This window comes from Berghia stephanieae, chromosome 11, assembly GCF_034508935.2.
Source record: "Berghia stephanieae isolate SIO BIC M18660-M18661 chromosome 11, UCSD_Bste_1.3, whole genome shotgun sequence".
Lineage (NCBI taxonomy): Eukaryota > Metazoa > Mollusca > Gastropoda > Nudibranchia > Aeolidiidae > Berghia > Berghia stephanieae.
Genome location: NC_088370.1, coordinates 17,844,139 through 17,867,535, shown reverse-complemented (window position 1 = coordinate 17,867,535; position 23,397 = coordinate 17,844,139). Strand labels below are relative to the sequence as shown.

The 23,397-nt window shown below is 38.0% G+C and overlaps 1 protein-coding gene across 9 annotated transcripts in view; it reads left to right on the top strand.

Annotated features, from left to right (window-relative positions):
* The window catches only part of LOC144957338 (aquaporin-5-like), a 243,831-nt gene that overhangs the window by 49,847 nt on the left and 170,587 nt on the right, over positions 1–23,397 (top strand). The window contains exon 1 of one of the 9 annotated variants that reach the window (XM_078888503.1): positions 5,313–5,573. The exons of 5 other annotated variants lie outside the window; for them this stretch is intronic. The gene's annotated coding sequence lies outside the window, so the exon portion shown is untranslated. Of the gene's footprint in view, positions 1–5,312; positions 5,574–18,403; positions 18,428–23,397 lie in introns of those variants that run through there. 3 more of the 9 variants (XM_078888499.1, XM_078888496.1, XM_078888501.1) reach the window with 3 other exon arrangements.

The window sequence follows — 23,397 nt, the reverse complement described above, 5'->3', positions numbered from 1 at the left end:
CATAACGCCTGTATGGCGATATTACAATGTTTATTTATTTATTTATTTTTTGAGTGACGTCAGCTTCGTTTTATTTATTTATTTATAAAGTCATGGATATGTGATGTTCTGCTTGCCATCTATCATTTAATTAATTTTCCAAATATACGAATGATAAGAATATTATGGTTTCATGGAGATTAGCCTATAATTAGGGTATTCTATTATTGTTATTGCAACACATTGACATTATAGGATTGTGGCCTGGAAATGTTACCAAGCATGAAATGCATTATACCGTTTACATGTTGTTGTTGTTGTTGTTGTTATTGTCGTTGCTGTTGCTGTTGTTGCTATTATTCTTCTTCCTCCTTCTATTCTTCTTTCTCTTCTTCTTTTTCTTCTTCTTCTTCTTCTTCTTCTTCTTCTTCTTCTTCTTCTTCTTCTTCTTCTTCTTCTTCTTCTACTACTACTACTACTACTACTACTACTACTACTACTACTACTACTACTACTACTACCACTACTACTACTACTACTACTACTACTACTACTACTACTACTACTACTACTACTACTACTACCACCACCACCACTATTACTACTACCACTACTACTACTACTACTACTACTACTACTACTACTACTACTACTACTACTACTACTACTACTACTACTACTACTACTACTCATACTACTACTACTTCTCCTCCTCCTCCTCCTAATCGCACCGCTCTTCCTCCTCCTCCTCCTTCTCCTCCTTTTATCCCTCTCATCCTCCTCCCCCTCCTCCTCCTCCCCCTCCTCCTCCTCCTCCTCCTTTTCCTTGTCTTTATCCTCTTCCTTCTCCACTACCTCCCATCTTCCTCTTCTTCTTTCTAAAAAAAAAGGTTAATACATTAAAAAGCAACAATATAAACAGAAACACATTGATAAATTATATCTATTCATAAACCTTACACAAAGCATTTAAAAGCATTTAGCTCTTAAACGATAAGATACGGCGATACTACAGATCGAATGTGCTTGGCCAAGGAGTTCACAACATTGCCATCCGGAAGTATAACGGACCAACACACAAACTGTGTAACCATGAACTTTGACAGTCTTGTTAATACAGTTTAGTGAGAACAACTCAATAACAAAGGCCTGAGTGACGTCATCTGCATACTATCTATATAGCGGTGTCATCGTTTAAACGAATTCCCTACTAGAGACACAGACGCATCCCAATGTCATTAATACTACATACTTCATTAGGGCACGATAAGACGGATCTTTCGACATACAGGCGTTTACTGTGGAGTACTTGATGGGTACGACATGCATGTCACAATGAAATCAAAGGGATTGTGAAACTGACTTGAATCCCTTTCCTTGCCAACCTCTAGGAAATCGTCACATTTGTTACGATACAGCAAACGATTTTATCATTCTAATTTCTTGTGTAAATCTCAAAATCTATAGATAGTATGCGCTTGGCTGAGAAGCTCATAACATTGCCATCCGGAAGTATAACGGACCAACACACAAAACTGTGTGTATCCATGTACGTTTATTGTCGGGTTAATGCAGTTAAGTGAGCATTACTCATAAACGCGGATGGCAAAAAACATCAACAGAGACCTGAGTGACGTCATCTTCGAACTATCTATAGAGTATTTTTGCTATAGCTATAAAATCGTGACATTATGTTATAGAGCTCATTTTACTGAACAGTATTATGTATAGATACATTGCCATCCCGAAGTATAACGGACCAACACACAAACTCTGTGTAACCATGAATTTTTATAGTCTGGTTAATACAGTTTAGTGAGAACAACTCACAAACGCGGATGGCAAAAACAATAACAAAGGCCTGAGTGACGTCATCTGCATACTATCTAAAGAATGCTCCTGATCCTTTTCTGTTTGAGTGGCCGAGTGGTTAAGGCATTGCACTGTGACTCGGAAGGTCCCAGGTTCGAGTTCCGTTTCAGGCATTTTTGTTTTTTTTTTCCTTGGGCAAGATTATTAACACCCAATTTGCTCACTTGGACAACATGGTTGATTCCTGTTGACATCAGACATCTTGTTTGATGAGTTATCTATATTCCTTCGTGGAATGCCTAGGCGACGATATCTTATGATGTCGTGGCGCAAAAGGCATACTTTTAATTATTTATTTCTTAAATATGTTTTTGTGTCGGGTGGGTGCAAAGTTTCATGAGAAGTTATGAAAATGCTGGTAAGGAAAGAGTTAAACAGAGTTGTAAACAAACTGTATTCATTGAGATTGATATATATATATATATATATATATATATATATATATATATATATATATATATATATATAATATATAGATAGATAGATAGATATCAGCGCCAGTAAAAAGGAAGAAAATGGGATAGTAAAAAGTTATAGAATTACAATTAAAGCACCCAAGAAAAAGTAAGACGTAGGGGAACTGGGAACAAATAGGGATCAGATGTAGATTCCAAGAGCATACCACCAATGTACTTAGTTTGAGATCACCTTTAAGTCTCATCCGGACACAAGAACTTACATTATACATTGAAAATAACAATTATAATAATACATAACAGAGAGATGATTTGCAAGGAAAAAACATCATATCCCAAAACAATAACTATGCATTTGACTGTTTCCCTCCGAGCTCGGAGTCCCGGTCAGGGCCAGGATAAAACCAAGTAATCTCATTCCAAGACAAAGACAGAAAGCATGTTGGAAAACAGTTATAAGGGGCTAGAAGACACAGTATGTACCCCCCTGCCCACTATGGGAGGTCAGGAACCCCACCCAGACAGAGAGAGAAATAAAGATATACAGTGCACTCTGGATACGTCGACGTTGCCTAAGTCGATTTTTACCCAAGTCGATTTTTTTTCTTGGTCCCTCTCCCTTCTTCCTATATAACATTAGTAAAAAAAAAATAAACTCCACATAAGTCGATGTCGCTTAAGTCGATGTTCTTATCACTCATGACTACAATAAAATCACAAATAAACAAGTATTTCCATTGGTTAAAAAAGCTACCAGTAAGAATTTTCAGTGGTTAAGAATATCCGCGAACGATTGGCGCACATCGATGTGATGTAGGTGCTTTGCCTGACGTCCGTGCTCAATGTACATAAGCAGTATTGAATAACTTTAATTTCCCCATCTCAAATTTTACATTGTCGCAACTTCAAGTTCAATATTTTTTTTGGTTCTAATTCCAGGCCATCCTATGTAATGGCCCTCTTAATTAGTATCAATTTTATCAAGAAGAATTCAAGTCAAGTCTACAACTACAATGGCTATCGCGGAAAAGGAAGATTCGATGCATTTGGAAAGTTTGGCACGCGACAGAAAATCATCGCATAGGAAATTGGCATACCAGCTATTTCTGTCTCGACGATTTACAAGAAGCATGACCTTGACCTAGAGGCTCCTACCCTTCCGCTTTTCGCGGAATAATTTCACTTAATTGGTATACATTCCACATTCAAAGCAAAAATTCCGCTTTCCACATTTCCCATCGAGGAAAATATTTTTTAAAATATCTAGTGAAAAAAGTGAGCTATGGCTTATTTCGTCAGCATCTTCAATGGTCAATCAACACACATTTTGTGTATGATTAGTCCCTTCAAAGTGTGTGCTGCTGATGTCGGATAATATTATATGTTTGGGAGGGGGTTGACCGAAGTATTATTATTATTATGGTGACTCCAATTCGTGAGGTCGATAACCTTGGTAATATTATATGTTGGCTTCAATCGGTAATAATATTATTGAGTACGGTCAGCTTCTTTCCCTATTTAATTTTAGCCCTGTGTACTGTGTGTGTGTGTGTGTGTGTGTGTGTGTGTGTGTGTGTGTACCGGCACGCGCGTTTGTTTGATTAGGTGTGTGCGGGGGGGGGGGGGGGGGTCCTGACAAGGTTAAATCCATCCATTCAATACTTTGTTCTCAGACGGCCAGGACCTGTGTGTTCTCTATTATTATTTGACCCCATTCTTAGTCTTTACACAATCTGTACATTTTTACACATTTTAATTTTGAATCATTTGAGTACTTTTGGATTGTCTATTACATTTTCTGCTGCAAAGCATGTCATAGTCAATAGCAGTAAGTTGATTCCGATTTTTTTATCTCAAATTCCGATTTTTATATATTCTGATTCCTCTATGGGGCGACTGGGGGTAGGAGCCTCTGGTGACCACTACAGAGACCGCGCGATATGATGGGACATACTTATTCTAGATTGGGTTGCTTTGTTCAAATGCGTTTTTGCTCATTTGGTTACACTCCGGTTAAGTTGATTTTCGGATAAGTCGATTATTTTCTCGTCCACTATATATATATATATATATATATATATATATATATATATATATATAGGGGGAAAGAGAGATCGAGAGAAAGAAAGAAAGAAAGAGAGAGAGAGAGAGAGAGAGAGAGAGAGAGAGAGAGAGAGAGTGAGAGAGAGAGAGATAGATAGAGAGAGAGATAGATAGATAGAGAGAGAGAGAGAGAGAGAGAGAGAGAGAGAGAGAGAGAGAGAGAGAGAGAGAGAGAGAGATCAATACAAAACCGGGCATTGAATTTGTTTTACTCTCTGTAGAGAAGGAGTGAGATTGACGTCACTCAGCCCTTTGTTTTTGTTTTTTTTGCCAGCCATTTTAATGATTTTTCTTCTCTCTACATTCTATCAATCAGATTAAAAATACGTGCAAATTTACACATAGTTTGTGTGTGTGTATGTGTGTGTGTGTGTGTGTGTGTTTAAAAACGCTTTAGTCAAATGGCAGATTTTATGAGTATTGTACCTAAACACATATCAGTAATAAGAAAGTCCAGATAACAATATTATAGATAGAACAAAGTTGACGTTACTTGGGCCTTTGTTATTGTTTTTTGCCATCCATGTTTATGAGTAATTCTCACTAAATTGCAGAATATAAACGTTCAAGTTTTGTGTGTTGTTCCGTTATACTTCCGGATGGCAATGTTGTGAGTTTCTTAGTGTGAAGCGCACAACATCTACAATGTTGATAATAATAATAATAATATAATAATAATAATAATAATAATAATAATAATAATATAATAATAATAATAATAATAATAATAATAATAATGATGATAATAATAATGATAATAATGATAATAATAATAATAATAATAATAATAATAATAATAATAATAATAATAATAATAATAATAATAATAATAATAATAATAATATTCTGAAGTCAGGCTAGGCTGAAATCGGAGCCCGCTTACAAACGGTTAATAATCGTATATTTGATAAAATTGTAGAGGGTACTCGACCCAACTCGCCCATCGAAATCTCGTCATAAAAGGATTTAGATTAAAGTGGTTAATCACAGCCCATATTTTAAACATAAATACATAGTTCTTCACAACATCCTACAGTAGTTTAGTAACAACAACCACTACACCATACCGATAATAATATAATATTAAATGTAGATACTTTAAAGATTGTTGGATCCTTGTGTTTGATTTCTATAATTTTAGTATCTCGATTAGATAACATATTATTATTTCATTTCATTTCTTCCGAGAGGTGACCTTAACTGGTGAGAAGTATTTTCATAATTTATTTGTTGTTGTTGTTATTGTTGTTGTTGTCCAGTGTTTTGTTTTGTTTTGTTTTTAATAGTCTTTTCCTTTTCCCTTTGTTTTTGATTTTTTTTTAAATATTGGATTTAGTTGTTTCTTTGCATATTCCCGTGTTATTTCTTAAGATTGAACAAAGTTGACGGCAATTAGATTTTTGTTATTGTTTTTATTTAGACAGACATTTTTGTGATTAGTTCTCACTAAATGATCTTTAGATCAACCGTTTACTAAGAGATAAAACTAAAGTTTTCGTCACTCAGGTCTTGTTATTGTTTTTTTGCCAGTCATTCTTATGAGTATTTCTCGCTAAATGTAATAAGGCAAACCCACACCGGAGACTGACTCCGACGACCCGGTGTAGCACGCCAGAATGACTCTATCGCCAAAAAGACTCTAGAGTTAAATTGGCGTATTACCGTGTCGGCACCAGATTTTTAAAAAATTTAGGGGAAATACTGTGAATTCATCTCCTACTTTGTGAAGCTGTTGTTTTGTACTTTTTTTTTAATTTTAAAAAAATATTTTGTCGTTAATAAGGAAAAGTCAAATTTTAGGATGGTTTCATAAAAGACTGTAGAGTTAAATTGGCGGCCACGAGACTAACTCTAGAGTGTGCCTCGCGTACGCCAATTTATTTCTAGTCTTTGTTTGGTAGAGTAATTTTCACGTGGTACACCGGCACTTACTACCGTCCTCTGCCGTCTTCCGGATAAAGACGTCGGGTACGGACGAAATACGAAAAATAAGGAGAAGAGCCGCCATACCAAGCTCTAAAAAAAAAAAAAAAAAAAAAACAAAAAAAAAAAAAAAAAAAAAAAAAAAAAAAAAAAAAAAAAAAAAAAAAAAAAAAAAACGGCAGAGGTCGTCGGCCCTTAACCAGACTATAAACGTTCAAGGTTATACATAGTTTTGTTAATTGGTCCGTTATATTTCCGGATGACAATCAATGATGTGACATTTTTAGCCAAGCGCATTCTATCTTATACAAAACAAACAATCAAAGCATACTTACTTACTTACTCATCCGTGGCCTGCGCTTGTATAGGGAATGAGATTAGCGAAAGAGTAGCGTCCCTTGATTGGACGTCACCCATAGTCTGTGACGTCACCGGCGGAAAAGTTATTGGAGAGAGAACGTCATGTTGGTTGTGCGCAAGCGAGGACGAGAGACGCATGCGCACAACCAACATGACGTTCTCTCTCTAATAACTTTTCCGACGGTGACGTCACAGACTATGGGTGATGTCCAATCAAGGGACGCTACTCTTCCGCTAATCGCATGCCCTATAGATAGTTCGAAGATGACGTCACTCAGGTCTTTGTTATTGTTTTTTGCCATCCGCGTTTATGAGTAATGCTAACTGAACTGTATTAACCTGACTATAAACGTTCATGGATACACACCGTTTTGTGTGTTGGTCCGTTATACTTCCGGATGGCAATGTTATGAGCTTCTGAGCCAAGCGCATACTATCTATACAAAACAAACGGCTCCAGCGAGGACGAGAGACGCATGCGCACAACCAACACGACGTTCTCTCTCTAATAACTTTTCCGCCGGTGACGTCACAGACCATAGGTGACGTCCAATCAAGGGACGCTACTCTTCCTCTAATCTCATTCCCTATACACGTTGCCTATCATATACTTCTACGACGATCTGTCCTCTGCCTCCCTCATGTACTCGAAGTTTGTAGATAGTATGCAGATGACGTCACTCAGGCCTTTGTTATTGTTTTTGCCATCCGCGTTTGTGAGTTGTTCTCACTAAACTGTATTAACCAGACTATAAAAGTTCATGGTTACACAGAGTTTGTGTGTTGGTCCGTTATACTTCCGGATGGCAATGTTGTGAACTCCTTGGCCAAGCGCATTCTATCTGTAGGGATGTTGCGTTTTGACAGCCTCAAACTTGTCAGGAACGTCACACTATTCTGACGACCATGAGCTTTTCTTCCCTCTTTGTAGCCACTGAGTGTTAGGCTTTCAGAGCATACTTACTAATTAACAAAAGGAACACAATCATATTATTGTATAAAGAGAAGAATTGAATAAATTACTTATTACGGTGGGTGATGATGATGCTGCTGCTGCTGCTGCTGCTGCTGCTGCTGATGATGATGATGATGATGATGATGATGATGATGATGATGATGATGATGATGATGATGATGATGTCCGAAAAAAATATCGCCCAACAGGTGTCGTTCCTCGACATGTTGACTTGTTACTCATTGTAAAACGCTTTGAGCACGTTTATTGGAGATAGCTCTATCTTACTGTTCAAGATTCATTTCTATAGATAGTATGCAGATGACGTCACTCAGGCCTTTGTTATTGTTTTTGCCATCCGCGTTTGTGAGTTGTTCTCACTAAACTGTATTAACCAGACTATAAAAGTTCATGGTTACACAGAGTTTGTGTGTTGGTCCGTTATACTTCCGGATGGCAATGTTGTGAACTCCTTGGCCAAGCGCATTCTATCTATAGACAGTTCGAAGATGACGTCATTCATGTCTTTGTTATTTGTTTTTGCCGTCCGTGTTTATGAGTACTTCTCACTAAACTCTATTAACAAGACTATAAACCTTCAAGATTACACACAATTTTGTGTGTTGGCCAGTTTTACTTCCGGATGGCTATGTTGTGAACTTCTTAGCCAAGTGCATACTATCTATAATATATATATAGATAGTATGCAGATGACGTCACTCAGCCCTTTGTTATTGTTTTTGCCATCCGCGTTTGTGAGTTGTTCTCACTAAACTGTATTAACCAGACTATAAAAGTTCATGGTTACACAGAGTTTGTGTGTTGGGCCGTTATACTTCCGGATGCAATGTTGTGAACTCCTTGGCCAAGCGCATTCTATCTATAGACAGTTCGAAGATGACGTCATTCATGTCTTTGTTATTTGTTTTTGCCGTCCGTGTTTATGAGTACTTCTCACTAAACTCTATTAACAAGACTATAAACCTTCAAGATTACACACAATTTTGTGTGTTGGCCAGTTTTACTTCCGGATGGCTATGTTGTGAACTTCTTAGCCAAGTGCATACTATCTATATATATATATATATATATATATAGATAGTATGCAGATGACGTCACTCAGCCCTTTGTTATTGTTTTTGCCATCCGCGTTTGTGAGTTGTTCTCACTAAACTGTATTAACCAGACTATAAAAGTTCATGGTTACACAGAGTTTGTGTGTTGGGCCGTTATACTTCCGGATGCAATGTTGTGAACTCCTAGGCCAAGCGCATTCTATCTATAAAGAGTCGATTCCACATCAAGGGAAGTAACTGCCAGCGGAATATAAAAGTACTTGTGCTTTTTTACTTTTATATAGCGCAATATCTTCTAAACGTGCTTAAAGCGCTTTACAAGGGGTCCCTGACCAACAGCAACACGTAACATGTATAAAGAGACAAACGCCTGTAAGGCGATAATGCAAATTTTACACTGAGTACGGTGACAGAATGTGAGTAAAGAGCCTTCTCCAAGGACTCAACTATGCACCGATCCGAAAGTGAGTGTCATACCATTAGGCCGCACATTCTAATTGGATTCAGTAGATTGATGTCACGCCGCCCGGCAACGGCGGACATCTTGTTTCTAAACAAAGAAAATCATTACTTTTTATTCTTTATGCTGGCTAGAACTTTTCATATGCCTTGTGATCAGAATGTGTAAAAGTCAAAACATGATCAAATTTATGTTTTTTTTCCCTCTGGATACGCTTTTATGGTCGCCGGAGAAATATTTCATACGGGGTCCGCCATTGTTCCGATAGTTTAGAGCCAGTGTTACTAAGTTACCATGCGTCATTAGGAAGGAAGTGAGTGACGTTATGACTGTTGAAGATTATTGGTACAAACGTCAAAGAACCAAACTGTTCCCTTGATGGTATCGTTATCCAATTTAATGGTATTACTGATTATAACGAGACTCGTTATCACCAATACTAACAAAGGATTTGATTCAACATCGTGACGTCACGTCACTCATAATGACGCATAGTAACTGGCTCTGAACTATCGTAATAATGGCGGACGCCATTGTCTCCATCACCGCCCGTATGAAATACTTCTCCGACGAGCATAAAAGTGTATCCAGAGGAGAAAAACATTATAAATCTGATCATGTTTTGACTTTTATTCATTCTGACGAACACACAAAACTATGTGTATCATTGTACAGTATAGTGTGAGCTTGGCTAAGAAACTCACAACATTGCAATCCGGAAATACAGCACACCAACACACAGAACTATGTGTAACCTTGAACGTTTATAGTCTGGATAAAAACAAGATATGAAGTGAATAGAAAAGTGCCAGAAGACAATAGAGAATAAAAATTTTTCGCGGCGGTGGTGGGGTTTGAACCTGCGACCTTATTGGTACGACAACTCCGCCTGGCAGGTGAGAGCGTGGCTCTACCGTGTGAGCTATCCACGAACACAAAATATTCGTTTCAAACTCAAAGTCATTACTAGATCCCTCTCTCACCTACTTCTTGAGACCGCCGATTCGTTCGTACACCACCATCGCGAATAATTTTGACCAGCAGTTAAGCTTAATAGCCAATATTCTCAACACAAACATATAACATAGAAACGATTGAGACATTGAGTATGCTCCGGTGTATGGGGTGAATTTTAATTCAGAAAAGTGAGTGGAGCAGGCACTTATGTTGGTAACAACAAGATATGAAGTGAATAGAAAAGTGCCAGAAGACAATAGAGAATAAAAATTATTATTCTCTATTGTCTTCTGGCACTTTTCTATTCACTTCATATCTTGTTGTTACCAACATAAGTGCCTGCTCCACTCACTTTTCTGAATTAAAATTCACCCCATACACCGGAGCATACTCAATGTCTCAATCGTTTCTATGTTATATGTTTGTGTTGAGAATATTGGCTATTAAGCTTAACTGCTGGTCAAAATTATTCGCGATGGTGGTGTACGAACGAATCGGCGGTCTCAAGAAGTAGGTGAGAGAGGGATCTAGTAATGACTTTGAGTTTGAAACGAATATTTTGTGTTCGTGGATAGCTCACACGGTAGAGCCACGCTCTCACCTGCCAGGCGGAGTTGTCGTACCAATAAGGTCGCAGGTTCAAACCCCACCACCGCCGCGAAAAATTTTTATTCTCTATTGTCTTCTGGCACTTTTCTATTCACTTCATATCTTGTTGTTACCAACATAAGTGCCTGCTCCACTCACTTTTCTGAATTAAAATTCACCCCATACGCCGGAGCATACTCAATGTCTCAATCGTTTCTATGTTATATGTTTGTGTTGAGAATATGGCTATTAAGCTTAACTGCTGGTCAAAATTATTCGCGATGGTGGTGTACGAACGAATCGGCGGTCTCAAGAAGTAGGTGAGAGAGGGATCTAGTAATGACTTTGAGTTTGAAACGAATATTTTGTGTTCGTGGATAGCTCACACGGTAGAGCCACGCTCTCACCTGCCAGGCGGAGTTGTCGTACCAATAAGGTCGCAGGTTCAAACCCCACCACCGCCGCGAAAAATTTTTATTCTCTATTGTCTTCTGGCACTTTTCTATTCACTTCATATCTTGTTGTTACCAACATAAGTGCCTGCTCCACTCACTTTTCTGAATTAAAATTCACCCCATACACCGGAGCATACTCAATGTCTCAATCGTTTCTATGTTATATGTTTGTGTTGAGAATATTGGCTATTAAGCTTAACTGCTGGTCAAAATTATTCGCGATGGTGGTGTACGAACGAATCGGCGGTCTCAAGAAGTAGGTGAGAGAGGGATCTAGTAATGACTTTGAGTTTGAAACGAATATTTTGTGTTCGTGGATAGCTCACACGGTAGAGCCACGCTCTCACCTGCCAGGCGGAGTTGTCGTACCAATAAGGTCGCAGGTTCAAACCCCACCACCGCCGCGAAAAATTTTTATTCTCTATTGTCTTCTGGCACTTTTCTATTCACTTCATATCTTGTTGTTACCAACATAAGTGCCTGCTCCACTCACTTTTCTGAATTAAAATTCACCCCATACACCGGAGCATACTCAATGTCTCAATCGTTTCTATGTTATATGTTTGTGTTGAGAATATTGGCTATTAAGCTTAACTGCTGGTCAAAATTATTCGCGATGGTGGTGTACGAACGAATCGGCGGTCTCAAGAAGTAGGTGAGAGAGGGATCTAGTAATGACTTTGAGTTTGAAACGAATATTTTGTGTTCGTGGATAGCTCACACGGTAGAGCCACGCTCTCACCTGCCAGGCGGAGTTGTCGTACCAATAAGGTCGCAGGTTCAAACCCCACCACCGCCGCGAAAAATTTTTATTCTCTATTGTCTTCTGGCACTTTTCTATTCACTTCATATCTTGTTGTTACCAACATAAGTGCCTGCTCCACTCACTTTTCTGAATTAAAATTCACCCCATACACCGGAGCATACTCAATGTCTCAATCGTTTCTATGTTATATGTTTGTGTTGAGAATATTGGCTATTAAGCTTAACTGCTGGTCAAAATTATTCGCGATGGTGGTGTACGAACGAATCGGCGGTCTCAAGAAGTAGGTGAGAGAGGGATCTAGTAATGACTTTGAGTTTGAAACGAATATTTTGTGTTCGTGGATAGCTCACACGGTAGAGCCACGCTCTCACCTGCCAGGCGGAGTTGTCGTACCAATAAGGTCGCAGGTTCAAACCCCACCACCGCCGCGAAAAATTTTTATTCTCTATTGTCTTCTGGCACTTTTCTATTCACTTCATATCTTGTTGTTACCAACATAAGTGCCTGCTCCACTCACTTTTCTGAATTAAAATTCACCCCATACACCGGAGCATACTCAATGTCTCAATCGTTTCTATGTTATATGTTTGTGTTGAGAATATTGGCTTTTAAGCTTAACTGCTGGTCAAAATTATTCGCGATGGTGGTGTACGAACGAATCGGCGGTCTCAAGAAGTAGGTGAGAGAGGGATCTAGTAATGACTTTGAGTTTGAAACGAATATTTTGTGTTCGTGGATAGCTCACACGGTAGAGCCACGCTCTCACCTGCCAGGCGGAGTTGTCGTACCAATAAGGTCGCAGGTTCAAACCCCACCACCGCCGCGAAAAATTTTTATTCTCTATTGTCTTCTGGCACTTTTCTATTCACTTCATATCTTGTTGTTACCAACATAAGTGCCTGCTCCACTCACTTTTCTGAATTAAAATTCACCCCATACACCGGAGCATACTCAATGTCTCAATCGTTTCTATGTTATATGTTTGTGTTGAGAATATTGGCTATTAAGCTTAACTGCTGGTCAAAATTATTCGCGATGGTGGTGTACGAACGAATCGGCGGTCTCAAGAAGTAGGTGAGAGAGGGATCTAGTAATGACTTTGAGTTTGAAACGAATATTTTGTGTTCGTGGATAGCTCACACGGTAGAGCCACGCTCTCACCTGCCAGGCGGAGTTGTCGTACCAATAAGGTCGCAGGTTCAAACCCCACCACCGCCGCGAAAAATTTTTATTCTCTATTGTCTTCTGGCACTTTTCTATTCACTTCATATCTTGTTGTTACCAACATAAGTGCCTGCTCCACTCACTTTTCTGAATTATAGTCTGGATAAAACAGTTTATTGGGAATTACTCATAAACGCGGATGTCAAAAAGTAACGCAATTTTCATTATAACTATTCGTCCGTAAAACTTCAGGATGGCAGTGTTGTGAGCTTCTTAGCCAAGCGCACATTGCCTATCCTGATTTATACAATAATTTAATGAGAGAAAACAAGGCTGTCTAAAAACAATAAAAAAGAGGTTTATCATCGCAGTTTTTTTGTTTTTTTTTTTTCTTTGTTCTTGTGCGGCTATATGGTCAAGTGGTATGATACTCGTTTTCGGTTCGGAAGGTCCTGGGTTCGAGCCTCGCGCTCGGCGCATAGTTGAGTCCTTGGAAAAGGCCCTTTACTCACATTCTCTCACCGTACTCAGGTGTAAAATGAATACCTGACCGTTAACAGCGTTGTCTTTATCCGAAAAATTGTAATATCGCCTAACAGACGTCATGTCCCGTACTACATGTTAAATGTTGCTGTTGACCAGGAACCCCTTGTAAAGCTCTTTGAGCACATTTAGTGGATATTGCGCTATATAAAGCTCATTAAAAAAAATTGTCATCTTTCAAAATGTTTTTACTTAGACTACATAGTAGAAAGGTTGTTAGGTTTGTGTAAATAGTCAGTCTATTTGTGTCCGAGCTCAAGGTATATTGGTAAACCGTTTAGCAACTCATTAACTTTGCCTACGGCTCTTGTTATGTCGTAAGTTCGACATTTATTGTAGCAATTCTAACTCACCCTTCCAAGCCCATCTTCTCCTACCCCCACCCCCCCCCCCCCCCCCCCCCCCCTCTCTCTCTCTCTCCTCTCTCTCTCTCTCTGTCTCTCTCTCTCACACACACACACATACACACACACTCTGTCTCTCTCTCTCTCTCTCCTCTCTCTCTCTCTCTCCCTTCGCTTCTCTCTCCATCAATCTCTCGCTTTCCTTATATCTCCTGCCCTATCTCTTTCTATCTCTTTCTCTCTCTCTCTCTCCTCTCTCTCTCTCTCTCGCTCTCTCTTTCTTTCTCTATCTCTCTCAATCTCTCGCTTTCCTGATATCTCTTAACCTATCTCTCTCTTTCTTTCTCTTTCTCTCTCTCTCTCTCTCTCTCTCTCTCTCTCTCTCTCTCTTTCTTTCTCTCTCACTCTCTTTACTTCTTTCTCTTTCTCTCTCTATCTTTAATTCTCTCTCTCTCTCTCTCTCTCTCTCTCTCTCTCTCTCTCTCTCTCTCTTTCTAACCCCCCCCCCCTCTAATCAATCATCCAAGCTGATTACGTTTTACGAGTTCTTTTGGTTTGTTTGTTTGTTTATTTTTAACAAAGAAGAAGATAAAGACAAGATAATTATAGGTCTTTAAGCCAGGTCTTCTGGGATTTATTGCACTTGTTAATTCTGGCTGGCGATTTGACTACCGCAAACAATTATGTGACCTCATCCGCATTGTACAAATTTGACTAGACCGCCTAGTATTTTGAACAACATGAAGGTCAATAGATAGAATGAAGTTGACGTCACTCGGGTATTTTTTACTGTTTTTTGTTTTTTTGCCATACATGTTTATGAGTTGATAATCCTCACTTAACTTCATTAACCAGCCTATAAACGTTCATGGTTGCACACAGTTTTCTATGTTGGTCCGTTATACTTCCGGATGGTATTGTTGTAAGCTTCTTAGCCAAGCGCACACTATCCATAGATAGTTTGAAGTTGACGTCACTCAGGTCTTTGTTATTTTTTATTTTTTTTTTTTTTTTGCCATCCAATTATGAGTAATTCTCACTTAACTGTATTATCCAGCCTATAAACGTTAAAGGTTACACACAGTGTTGTGTGTTGGTCCGTTATACTTCCTGATGGCAATGTTGTGAGCTTCTTAGCCAAGCACACACTATCTATAGATAGTATGCAGATGACGTCACTCAGGCCTTTGTTATGGTTTTTGCCATCCGCGTTTGTGAGTTGTTCTCACTAAACTGTATTAACCAGACTATAAAAGTTCATGGTTACACAGAGTTTGTGTGTTGGTCCGTTATACTTCCGGATGGCAATGTTGTGAACTCCTTGGCCAAGCGCATTCTATCTATAGATAGTTCGAAGATGACGTCACTCATGTGTTTGTTATTGTTTTTTGCCATCCACGTTTATGAATAATGCTCACTGAACTGTATTAACCAGACTATAAACGTTCATGGATACACACAGATTTGTGTGTTGGTCCGTTATACTTCCTGATGGCAATGTCGTGAGCTTCTTAGCAAGCACACATTATCTATAGATAGTATGCGCTTTGCTAAGAAGCTCATAACATTGCCATCCGGAAGTATAACGGTCCAACACACAAAACTGTGTGTAACCATGAACTTTTAAGTCAGGTTAGTACAGTTCAGTGAGAATCACTCACAAACGCGGATGGCAAAATACAATAACAAAGGCTTGAGTGACGTCAACTGCATACTATCTATAGATAAAACGAATATGACGTTATTCGGGTATTTGTTATTGTTTTTATTTTTGCCATCCACGTTTGTGAGTAATTCTCACTTAACTGTCATATCCAGACTATAGATAGTATGCGGATAACGTCACTCAGGCCTTTGTTATTGTTTTTGCCATCCGCGTTTGTGAGTTGTTCTCACTACACTGTATTAACCAGACTATAAAAGTTCATGGTTACACAGAATTTGTGTCTTGGTCCGTTATACTTCCGGATGGCAATGTTGTGAACTCTTTGGCCAAGCGCATTCTATCTATAAAAGTTTATATTTACACACAATTTTGAGTTTTGTGTGTTGGTCCGTTATACTTCCGGATAGCAATGTTGTGAGCTTCTTAGCCTAGCGCACACTATCTATTTATGTCATCATTATTATCATACTCTCCTACATGGTTTTATCTAGAGCACATACTTATATTGTCGGAGTAAGAGCATTATTGCCAGATGGCCACGTCAATTTGGCCAAATTTGGCCTCACAGCCAATCGTGTTTCTATAGATAGTTCGAAGATGACGTCACTCAGGCCATTGTTATTGTTTTTGCCATCCGCGTTTGTGAGTTGTTCTCACTAAACTGTATTAACCAGACTATAAAAGTTCATGGTTACACAGAGTTTGTGTGTTGGTCCGTTATACTTCCGGATGGCAATGTTGTGAACTCCTTGGTCAAGCGCATTCTATCTATAGATAGAACGAAATTGACGTCATTCAGTTCTTTTGCTATTATTTTTAGACATCATGCTAAATTGTATTAATCAGACTATAAACGTTTAAGGTTACACGTTATTTTGTGTGTTGGTACGTCAAATCCGGCTGGTGGATGTTTTGAGTTTTTTAACTATATAATCGCAATTCATCAATGTTTGTATTTTTTCTGTATTTTTTTTCTTTTACAAAAAAAAAACTGTTTTTCTCCAGCCTACTCAATTTGTTTTTTGTTTATTTCAACCGATGAGGTTTTTTTAAAAAAAAAAGGGACATAGGGTTATTAGGGTTTGGCCATGTGAGGTTTCATAATTTGGCCGCTTTTGAAATCAAAATTGGCCAGGAGGAACTCTGGCCATCTGGCAGCCCTGATAGAAAAGTGGGAAAGAGTCGTTTTTTTTATCAATGGTGAGATAGAACCGCCCACTATGATCACTTCTACAACTTGTTGATGCTATGCGTTTAGTCCAAAAAAAAAACTCACAACATCCGCCAGCCGGATATAACGTACCAAGACACAAAGCTATGTGTAACCATAAACGTTTGTAGTCTGATTAATTGATGCTATGCGTTTCTTCCATTCAGGATCAATAAAGTATAGATAGAATGCGCTTGTCCAAGGAGTTCACAACATTGCCATCCGGAAGTATAACGGACCAACACACAAACTCTGTGTAACCATGAACTTTTATAGATAGTATGCAGATGACGTCACTCAGGCCTTTGTTATTGTTTTTGCCATCCGCGTTTGTGAGTTGTTCTCACTAAACTGTATTAACCAGACTATAAAAGTTCATGGTTACACAGAGTTTGTGTGTTGGTCCGTTATACTTCCGGATGGCAATGTTGTGAACTCCTTGGCCTAGCGCATTCTATCTATAGTCTGGTTAATACAGTTTGGTGAGAACAACTCACAAACGCGGATGGCAAAATCAATAACAAAGGCCTGAGTGACGTCATCTGCATACTATCTATAGATAGTATGCAGATGACGTCACTCAGGCCTTTGTTATTGTTTTTGCCATCCGCGTTTGTGAGTTGTTCTCACTAAACTGTATTAACCAGACTATAAAAGTTCATGGTTACACAGAGTTTGTGTGTTGGTCCGTTATACTTCCGGATGGCAATGTTGTGAACTCCTTGGCCAAGCGCATTCTATCTATAGATAGTTCGAAGATGACGTCACTCAGGTCTTTGTTATTGTTTTTTTGCCATCCGCGTGTATGAGTAATTCTCACTAAACTGTAATAACCTGACTATAAACGATCATGGTTACACAAAGTTTTGTGTGTTGGTCCGTTATACTGGATGGCAATGTTGTGAACTCCTAAGCCAACGCATAATATCTATATCTTATTTTATCTAAAAAGCTCATAACATCCCACAACCAGTAGATCCTTGACCAAACAAAACATGGAATTTGTGACACACATTCCCACGTGCTCGGACAAACATAGTCGATTGTTTACAAACAATCACGTGAATGAAATCGACCTCTCTCTGATCATTGTCATTGTTTTTATAGATAGTATGCAGATGACGTCACTCAGGCCTTTGTTATTGTTTTTGCCATCCGCGTTTGTGAGTTGTTCTCACTAAACTGTATTAACCAGACTATAAAAGTTCATTGTTACACAGAGTTTGTGTGTTGGTCCGTTATACTTCCGGATGGCAATGTTGTGAACTCCTTGGCCAAGCGCATTCTATCTATACCGCCAAATGGGTGACAAGTTATTACACGATTATTTCGATCATAATCTAAACGTTTATATTTACACATAGTTTTCTGTGTTGCTTCTATTGATCAAGCGGTAGAACAATAGGTACTTTACTAAGACCATCGATATACCATCGATAGTAAAACCAGTGTAGTGTAGCATCTACTTTACTGAAAACAACAAACAACGAAAGCAATGTGTAGTGAATTTTATAAATTTAATAGTTCTCTCGTGTTTACGTTTTTTGTGTGATCTGGCGTGTAGAGTAGTCTTGCAGTCAGCAGTATGTGGTAAGTCTTCGTAGTTCGAAGGAAACGGAGATGCCACAGTAGTGTGCTTTGTTTGCCTATCACAGCCATTGTTTAATTGTTTACATTATGACGTCTGTCCGAGAGGCGTGGTTATCTATGTGTCTTTTATTTCATCATAATCAATGTTGCACAGTGGAATGTGCCGAATTTGTGTTTTTCGAAGAATATGTTGGAAATTCTTTGAAATTTTTATGTAATGCAACTAGTATTATTTCTGTTTGATCAATATTTGTTTAAAATGTCATAGAAGCAATGCCCTTCACACATATTTTATCCCCCTCGTTTTGGAATGAAATATCTTCTTCTAGGTTCCATGCCTGGTCCAGGCTTCGGATACTGCATGAATTATCTCTCTCCATTCCCTCCTGTCTCTTGCCTTTTCAAACAGCTCTTGGATTGTTAGGCTGGTGAAGCCCTTCAGTTGGTCTATGAGTGTTTTTCTTTGTCTCCCCCGGGCGCGTTTACCAGGTATTTTTCCACAACTTGCCAGGTATTCATTCTTATCTTTCCTTACTATGTGTCCGAAAAAGGATAGTTGTCGATCCACTATTAAGGGCATTAGTTTCCTTTGTTGGTATGTTTGTTTTAGCACTTCTTCGTTCGTTTTGTGTGCAGTATACGATATTCTCTGCATCCTTCTCAAGCACCACATTTCAAAAGCTTCAATGTTCTTTTGTGTTTCTGCATTTGTAGTCCAGCTTTCGCATCCGTATAACAAGATTGGCCACACGTAGCACTTCAAGACTCGGAATCTAATCCCGAACGACATCTGTTTGTTTTTCAAAATGTTTCCCAGGTCCATGAAGGCCTGTTTGGCTTGAGTTATTCTTGCTCGTATGTCTCGGTTACATCTTCCATCTGTTGTCACTATTGAACCTAGGTATTTAAAACTTTCTACGTTGGTAAGTTGCTCGCCGTGAATTGTTATATTGCAGGTGTTGTTGTTTTCGGGGTTTTTCTGTATTACCATGCATTCCGTTTTGGTGATATTCACTTCCATTCCCTTGGCTTCACTATCTACTACCACTTTGTCAACAATCTTTTGAAGTTGGATTTCTGATGTTGCAATGAGTACCGTATCGTCTGCGTATCTTATATTATTTATGTTGTGACCTCCCACTTTTATTCCCTCCATATTATTTATGCCCCTCATGATTGTTTCTTGGTATAGATTAAACAGATCTGGTGAGGCAACACACCCTTGACGGACTCCTTTCTTAATAGGAATGGAATTTCCTGTAGAGTTTCCGATTTTGATAGATGCCTGCTGGGTGTAGTATAATGTTTGCATGAGTCTGAGGTCTTTCTCATCAGCGCCAATGGAGTGCAGTTGTTTTAGTATTTCTTCGTGGCGTACTCTATCAAAAGCTTTTTTTGTAGTCGACAAAACAGAGGTATAGTGGGGTCTGAACCTGTATAGCTCTTTCACTTAAAACACGGAGGAGGTATATTGCGTTCCTTGTCCCTCTGTCAGGTTGGAATCCATATTGTTCTTCTGCGATTTCGGGGTTAATCTTATTCCTTAGCCTGTTGATAATTATACGCAACAGTATTTTGTTGATGTGGCTTATTAAACTTATAGTTCTAAAATTTTCGCATCTGACTGCACCTGCTTTCTTTGGTATTGCTATGAAAATAGAGTTACAGAGATCTTCTGGAATTTTCCCAGTATTGTATATATTGTTGAATAATATGTGAAGTTCATCAATTGCTAGATCTCCTAGGCTTTTTAATACCTCTACAGATATTTCATCAGGGCCTGTTGCTTTACCATCCCTCATTCGTTCCATGGCATGTTCAATTTCACTTTTGGTGATGTTTGGTCCGCTTAATGGTTCTTTGAATTTCAGTGGTGGTTCATTTCTATTTGGATCATTGTACAGTTCGCCTATGTATTCTACCCATCGGCTTTCTATATGTTGTTCTTCAAATAGCAGTTCCCCTTGTTTGTTTTGGATACAACTTCCTGCTGCTTTGCTTTTCCTTTTCCCTGATAGTTCTTTTATTCTTTGGTGAGCTTGTTGGGTGTTGGGTTTGTATTCTCTTTCGATTTCGCAGCATTTCCAGTCTAGATAGTTCTCGTGTGCCTCGATGCATTTGGATTTAATGTGGTTGTTCAATGTTTGGTATTCTGCAGACCCTCTGTTGCATTTTCGTCTTTCTTCAAACCTATTTGAAGAAAGGAATGAAATATATAATAAGGTAAATATAACTTTGTATAAGATAAAAGGAGAAACGGAGAAAAGCAAATATTAATATAGAGATTATAATATATATATATATATATATATATATATATATATATATATATATATATATATTTATATATATATATATATATTTATATATATATATATATATATATATATATACATATATATATATATAATATATATGTTTGAGTGAGAGGGTGTATGTGTATGTGATGAGCGTTTGTGTGTGTGTGTGGGAGAGAGAGAAAGAGAGAGAGATAGATGGAGAGAGAGAAAGAGAGAGATAGATAGATAGAGAGAGAGAGAGAGAGAGAGAGAGAGAGAGAGAGAGAGAGAGAGAGAGAAGGAATGTGGGGGTTAAGGGCACAGAGAAATCGGTTCGTAAGGGAGCTATTCAGGATGATAGGAGAATCATATTTGACAGAGAAGAGTCAGAGGAGGAGAGAGAGGGTTTGAGAGGTGGATGTGGAAAAGGAGGTGATGGAAGAGAAAGAGGAAGAGGGAAGGAGGAGGGGAGGAGGAGGAGGAGGGGAGGCGAGGGAGAAGAGAAGTGAAGAGGAAGAAGACGAGGAGGAGGAGAATGAGGGGGAGGAAGAGAAGGAGGAGCATGATGAGAAAGATGATGAGGAGGAGGGGAGGAAGAGTTGGAGGAGGAGGAGGAAGAGGAGGATGACATTGAGAAGTAGGGGAGAGAATGGAGAGTGTGATAGAAAGACATCGAGAGAAGAACAAAAAGATGGAGTGAGAGAGAGAGAGAGAGAGAGAGAGAGAGAGAGAGAGAGAGTCAGAGAGAGAGTGTGTGTGTGCGTGTTAGAGATAGAGATAGATAGATAGATATATAGATAGATAGATAGAGAGAGAGAGAGAGAGAGAGAGAGAGAGAGTGTGTGTGCGTGTTAGAGATAGAGACAGATAGATAGATAGATAGAGAGAGAGAGAGAGAGCGAGAGAGAGACAGAGAGCGAGAGAGAGAGAGAGTGAGAGAGAGAGTGTGTGTGTGTGTGTGTGTGTGTGCGTGTTAGAGATAGAGATAGAGATAGATAGATAGATAGATAGATATATATATATATATATATATATATATAAGAGAGAGAGAGAGAGAGAGAGAGAGAGCGAGAGAGAGAGGTAGAGAGAGAGAGAGAAAGCAAGAGGAAAAGAGTAACAAAGGCAGGGAAAAGAAACAAAGAAGGGAATGTGGTTGAGGAGAGAGAGAGAGAGAGAGAGAGAGAGAGAGAGAGAGAGAGAGAGAGAGAGAGAGAGAGAGTAACAAATAGAAAGAGATATATGGGAGTAGGAAAGTGTGTGTGTGTGTGGGGGGGGGGGGGGGTGTTATTTGAGATACTATCGAACGAGTAATTTCAGATGAAAGAAAGATCCTGCGAAAGAGAGCTATAAGGAAATATATAATATGTTAATTGAAGTGTACATATATGCAGGTTTGAACATCTGAGTTCAACAGTGTAGAACGGGACATGACGCCTGTTAGGCGATATTACAATTTTCGTTCGAAGAGACACCACTGAACGACCAGGATTCATTTACACCGAGTATGGTGAAAGAAGTGAGTGATGAGCCTTTTCTCAGACTCAACTAGCGCCGAGCGACGAGCCTCGAACCCATTACTCGATCCGAAAGCGAGTGTCATACCACAAGACCACATGGCCGCCCTGTCGCCAATCCAGTGATATATTATTATTATCTATTATATTATTATTATTATATCATTATTATAAATCTTATTATTTTTATTATTATTATTATTATTATATTATTATTATTTATTTTATTATTATATTATTATTATTATTATTATATTATTATTATTATATATTATTATATTATTATTATTATTATTATTATTATTTTATTTTATTATTATTATTATTATTATTATTATTATTATTATTATTATATTATTATTATTATTATTATTATTATTATTATTATATTATTATTATTATTATTATTATTATTATTTATTATTATATATTATTATTATTATTATTATTATTATTATTATTATTTATTATATTTTATATTATTTATTATTTATTATTATTATATTATTATTATTATTATTTATTATTATTATTATTATTAATTTATTATTATTATTATTATTTATGTTTGCTATTAATTATTATATTTACTTATTTATTTTTAAAATATATTTTTATGATTACTTTGGCAATTGCCTAAAATAAACGTTTTTGAACTTTGAACTTGTTAACGAAGCATCCTGATATCGATTTTAAGAATATCGATGTTAAGTTTAGTATCGAACATTTAAAAAAAAATGATTAACCTATTACAAGCCGAGATCCATCTCGGGTGCAGTCGCGATGTTCTTTTTTGATTCCGCCCCGTCTACCCAGCAGTGAATGGATAGCTGAGTCTGTTAGATCTGGCAGAAAGTACTTTCGATAGACTAGCGTCCTATCCAAACAAACCGGGATGAGCTCCGGCTCGTTCTAACAGTTACGTGCTGTTGTTGGTCAGGGACCCTTTGTAAAGCGTTTTGATCACGTTTAGTGGATATTGCGCTATGTAACGAAATATTAAAATATTTTGATTATTATCGTTGTTGCTTTCATGCTATTGTTGTCATTAATAATTCATTGTACGATGAACTTTGTACATTTGTGATACATCCGATTATGAACAATTTTCAACAACTTCAGTATTCTATGATAGTCATTTTCGACTTTACATTGCCGTATTGATATGTGTTTTTCC